The following is a 5,501-nucleotide window of genomic DNA, read 5'->3' on the forward strand; positions in this document are numbered from 1 at the left end:
AAGGCTTCCGGGCTGACTCAGGTGGGTGCTTTGGGGATTTCTGCTCCTCGCTGCCCAGGCCAAGCGCTGCCCCCAGGCCTTCATCCTTCCCGTCTGTTTGGTTTGGCAGATGTGCGGAGCCCCCCCCCCCCCCCCCCGTGACCCCGGGCGCCCGGAGCCTCGACAGACAAATCCTTCTTTGTGAGAAAGGCCCGCCTCCCTGGTGAAACCACCTGTACTCCGGATATATGGGTCCGGTCCTAGAGAAATATTTAATCGGGAAATGGGCACTCGATATTGTCGAGGAAGAAAGCCAGTTACGAAACAGCACGGGCGATAGGCTCTTGTTTGAGAGGACAAAACCAACACTAGGCGCACATACCCTGAGGTTTCGAAATGACCGGAAGTATACACCCCAGACTATATTTTTGGATTACTGGATTATAGGTGATTTTCATTTTCTTTATTTTATTAATCTGTTTTAAGTGGTTTCAACGGTAAATGGCTTTTTCTCCTAACGAGAATAAACGATAAATGTTATTTTTAGAAGGAAAGTATCACAGCCACCGGTGGGAAGAGAGTCAGTGGATGGATCCTGGGCATGACCTTGCTCCTTAGTGACCCGTGACAGTCACCCTGGAGGTAAGGTGTGTGAAGGCTGCGTAATATTCTAGGATGAGGCTATGATTCAGCAGTTTATATCCCCACCCAGAACTCTCGCTTCCTATTTGAGAAGTTCTGCTCACAGGAGTAGTAGGTGGATCTTTGGCAGTATGACTTGGGAGAAGGTAAAAGGTTCTACATGTCTCAGTGTAACCCCAAAATTCCCTTTGGGTGAAAGAACTGTTAGGTGTCTGAGACCAGGAACCTTCTCCTCAACTCTGAGGCACAGATATGTCTGCTTGTGAACGGTGACTGCAGCCAGCCACCTGAGAAGCATGCTGCCCAGAGGCACAGGCCTGGCTATAGGAGCTCCGAGGGGGCGGAGCATGAAGGGAGGGAGACCAACAAGGGAAAGACACAAAGATACATTTTTGAGGGGTCATTATTTTCCCTTTCAAAGGCCAGACCTGGAATGTTCCCACAGACATTCCAGTGGCCAGAGGAAGTAAGGAAATGCCATCTCCCTGGGTGCCCAGGAAGTGGAAATGGTAGAGCATCATCTCTGCCGCAGGAACCCTTCAGCTGTATCACTACCTCCTCCATAGCAATCAGGGTCCTTCCATAGCCCTCCAGAATCCTCTAGCATTTCCTGTGCATACTGTCCATCTTGTGACTTTTTAGAGGATGCATTCTGTCCCCAGACTGGACAGGAGCTCCTTATTTTTCACCTCTTTGCTCTCCAGTGCCTGGTACAGGGCTCCGGAGAGAGTTGGACACCGCCATCAATGGCCAGGAAGTGACTGAGATGGTCAGAAGTGTGTCACCTGTGCTGTCCTCGCGCATTACTAAGAACAGTTATGTGGATGGAATACCAAAGTTAACAACCAGGTGCTCTTTACTCGGTTACTGAACTGGACGGAGAAGAGAGGGAATCCAAAACTGAGGTCAGCTGCCTTATTGATTTAGTCAGGAGGGAGAAAGTTGTCCCAGCCAGAGCACCCAGGATGTCCAGCTGGCTGCCTTCAGGATCTTACGTCTTGGGAAGCAGTGGGTCAACACCTAGCATTACTTGTTGAAGTCGAACAAGGATTTATTTACTGATCAGACAGAATTTTTTTAAATGTATATTTCCTGCTAAGAATGGAATTAAAAGGCAGCTAATCCTGGCAGAAATTGCTGATTCCGTGTCTGAAGACAAGAAATGTAAAGATGAGTTCAGAACACTTTGTCATACCAGAAAGCAGGGAATAACCAAATATTGCTAGCGTCATGCCGGGATGACCTTGGAGTGAAGCCGAAGAGGCTCCCAGCGGATCTATAAATTCACAGTGTCACTCAAAAGAAACAAACTTCGTAGGCCATGTTGGAAGATGTTAAAAGAACCGTCTTATTTTGAGAACTGACAGAAAAGAAATCGTGTATTTTGGTGTTCCTAAATGAATTGTACTTTCGAGTAACCAAATAGCTGATGGAATAATTTTTCCTTATGGGAGTATTCCAGCTAATAATAACTCTTGGTAATGATTATCGACAGCTTGTGATATCACAAAAAGAGACAAGCTGACACTATATGCCTCCTGATGGAAATACACAGTCCTATGAAATCATGTTGCCCAAAATTTGAACCTGATTCTGATCGTGCTTCTAGATGTAACTAGCAATTTTCAGAAAGTACAGTGAAGTATTAAGTGGCCCTGTAAGGACCTAAGCAGCAAAATGCAGGCTATAGGGGACAAAAGCTTCTCTGACAAATAAAAAAATTTTTTTAAAGATTTTATTTATTTGACAGAGAGACAGCGAGAGAGGGAACACAAGCAGGGGGAGTGGGAGAGGGAGAAGCAGATTCCCTGCTGAGCAGGAAGCCCGATGCGGGGCTCCATCCCAGGACCCTGGGATCATGATCTGAGCCAAAGGCAGACGCTTAACGACTGAGCCACCCAGGTGCCCCTGACAAATTTTAAAGAACAAAGCGAGTGGTAGGAGAAGAGGGAACCTATACAGTGTAAGGTACTTGAGATATGTATTATTTAATTCCAGGGGATCTAGTTGGTTCTTTTTTAAAATCTCCTTGCAGCCACTAGACTATAACCTCCATAAAGGCAGGGCATTTTGTCCATTTTGTACACTGCTTTATCCCTCTTCCCTAGAACTGGAATAATATTTGTTCATGGACAAATACATGAATTCATCTCCCTGCTGTAGCTAATGAGATAAGGAATAAATGGCTGACTTAGTTAAGACTCTCTGGGAGCAAATGAGAGCTGACGGTTCTTCTGTCCCCTCCAATGTTTGATGATCTCAAAGTCTGCTGATTCTTCCCCTGAAAATCTATCTTTAGGACAGTTACCGACTGCTTTAGTTTGGGTTCCAAAGAGGCAGACCCTGAGAACCCTGAGAAAAGTATTCAAGTGCAAGGAGTTTATTTTGGAAAGGATCCCAAGAAACATCTATGGGTAAGTTGGGAACTGAGAGAGGAACAGAATGGCAGCCAATACAGGGCGTATTATAAAGCACATCTCTTTGTGGACATCTGGAGCTTAATGCCAGTGGGGAGTTCTGGGAGTCAGTGTAGGGTTATCCCACCTTAGGGGCGAGGGAGCTTCGGTCTTTGTATGGCACTTGCATCAGTCATTGAATGAGGACTGCTGGGGTTGGGGTGAGGGGTTTATTCAGTCAGAGCCACGGGGGTGGGGCACCTTCATCAGGTACTACCCTGATAAACTTACTGACTCTGACAATATATATCTAATAAGACAAATATTTAATACAGTGCTAGGCTCACATAGATATTAGCCGGGGGTAGTAGATAAATCAGATTCTGGAGTCAACCCACCTTGGGTTCAGCAATCATTTCTTCTGTTTACCTGCTTTGTGACCCTGAAAAAAATCACTCAGCATCTGTGCTTCAGTTCCCTCGTATATAAAAAGGGTCTGAGGCATAAGATTGATATGGAGAATAAATAAGATCGTACCTGGCAAACAGTCAGCGCTAGAAAAGAAATTTACATCTTTTCCCTTCTCTTGGATTTAAGCCAAAACAAATTATGAAATTTCAGGCATCCGTGAACCAGAGGACGAGGAAAAGGGAAGACAACTTTCTGGTATTCCTGAGTTACAATATGGAGGAAACACTGCCACCCTGCTTTCTACGTTGGAGCGCGAGTGTCCACAAGAGTGCAGTACCACTGACAGAAATGGAGAAGCTGGAGACAGAGGTTGTTTCAGTGTGAGGATGACTAATGAAGCCATTCAGGCAAATATTTGGACCTTTAGTCCCTGAGAGGTCGGAGATCTGAATGCCATCCTAGACTTTGACAGCCTACTAGCTCAACTTAAGCATATTTAGCAAATGTATATACACTTTGATAGAGATCACTTGATTTGAGTTAGAAAACACCGTCTAGAGTTTTCACTGGGGCAAGGGACATAGAAACACAACTTGGTGAGAGACGGATTGGGGCAAAGGGAAAGAAGGTCAGTCGGCCTGTGGTGCCTACGGTGTCTGAGAAGACTTTTTCATTCTCATGTGTGGAAAAAAAAACATTGCTATCACTAATGCACATGACCGTATGTTCGTCTAAAATTTATATGGAGCTGGAAATGAAAAGGGCACAGTTGGAATTGTTTGGGTTTTGGTGTTTCCTCCTAAATGCTTTAAGACTTCGTTGTGAGGCTTCCAGGGATCATACCTGGTTGTGGCTTGTGGTTCCAGTTGTCATTCAGATGGGCCAATTTTTTTAATGAATGACTAGAATGGTAGTAGGCAAATGACAAATGGGCAGGGGTGGGGTGAGGGAGGAGTTCTCAAATATAGATGTAAAAATGAGAAAGAATGAGGAGGAGGGGAGGGAGAAAGGACAAGAAATAAGAAAGAACAGAAAAAAGAACTCCAAAGGACTGGGATATAAAAATTTCCATAGAGTAATTCTGTAGTTTACCCATATATATGCAATAAATGTTTGCCAGTCCCTTCTAATGTGTCAGGGATGGTTCTAGGAGCTGGAGACACATCAGTGAATCAAACATGCCTTTCTGGCACTTGCATTGTAGTGGTTCTGCTGGAGGGCCCATTTGGGAAGTTGTGGCAAGACTGAAGTCCGGTTTAGTTAAGACTTTGTAGCTCTTTGGGTCCCTTGGCGTCATCCCTTAGGTCAGAGATCTAAATCGAGATCTGCCTTTTACAATCTAAAAGCCGAGGAACGGCAGAGTGTCTGCTATGAGAATTCTCCCTGGCCGGATAGGATTGGAAATTGGAAGAGAACCGACTCAGTGAGAATGTTGCCAAGCAACAGATCAGAGTCACCAAATCCTCGGAAACCTTCTGGGTAAGAGAAAAGCAGCATGGTTGTAATTACAGTGGCGGCTCATCTGCCTCCTCCTTGAGTAGCCGTGGGGCAGGAGCACATGTTTATCTTCAGCAGGGCAGAATCTCTCCACATGGAATCCCCATGGGGTGCTTCCGGTTGGCATATTGGTATCCTGGTTACTCGTCCTTCCTTTGCAGAGCAGAATATGCCCCAGAAGTTTTTGTAACAATCATCTAGAAATCACAAGATGAGTAGACGAGTAGCTTGCAAAGAGCAGATAGCTGACATACTACCTTCTTGCCCCCAAACATTTCCGAGCAGGCAGCAAGATATATACTAAAATGCACTGATAGTTCCAAGACAACCAACAACCCCACACAGAAAGCTGCATTCATAGATGGCAGTAGGACGCCCAGAGACCCGCGGGGAGGAGTCGTGCCGTAAGCAGGAGATCGGTGGTAAGGTGTGGCTCACCTTACTCTCACCTGGCTCTGCCACTGACTAGCTGTGTGATCTCGGACAGGTCACTTCAGTTCCACCCAGAATCTGATTCCTTCTCACCGTCCCGCAGCTACTACTCTCCAGCCACTGGGATCATTGCAACATCTGCTG

At 45.7% G+C, this 5,501-nt stretch overlaps 1 long non-coding RNA gene across 1 annotated transcript; it reads left to right on the forward strand.

Annotated features, from left to right (window-relative positions):
- Window positions 1–213: 213 nt before the first annotated feature.
- Window positions 214–3,200, forward strand: LOC114206214 (uncharacterized). Its single transcript, XR_003608575.2, has 3 exons — window positions 214–426; window positions 527–621; window positions 1,326–3,200. It is a non-coding gene; the product is annotated as an uncharacterized LOC114206214 (long non-coding RNA).
- The last annotated feature ends 2,301 nt before the right edge of the window (window positions 3,201–5,501 follow it).

The sequence above is a fragment of the Eumetopias jubatus genome, unplaced genomic scaffold, assembly GCF_037043125.1.
Source record: "Eumetopias jubatus isolate StellerSeaLion01/CBP00866 unplaced genomic scaffold, mEumJub1_p1.0 scaffold_2, whole genome shotgun sequence".
Lineage (NCBI taxonomy): Eukaryota > Metazoa > Chordata > Mammalia > Carnivora > Otariidae > Eumetopias > Eumetopias jubatus.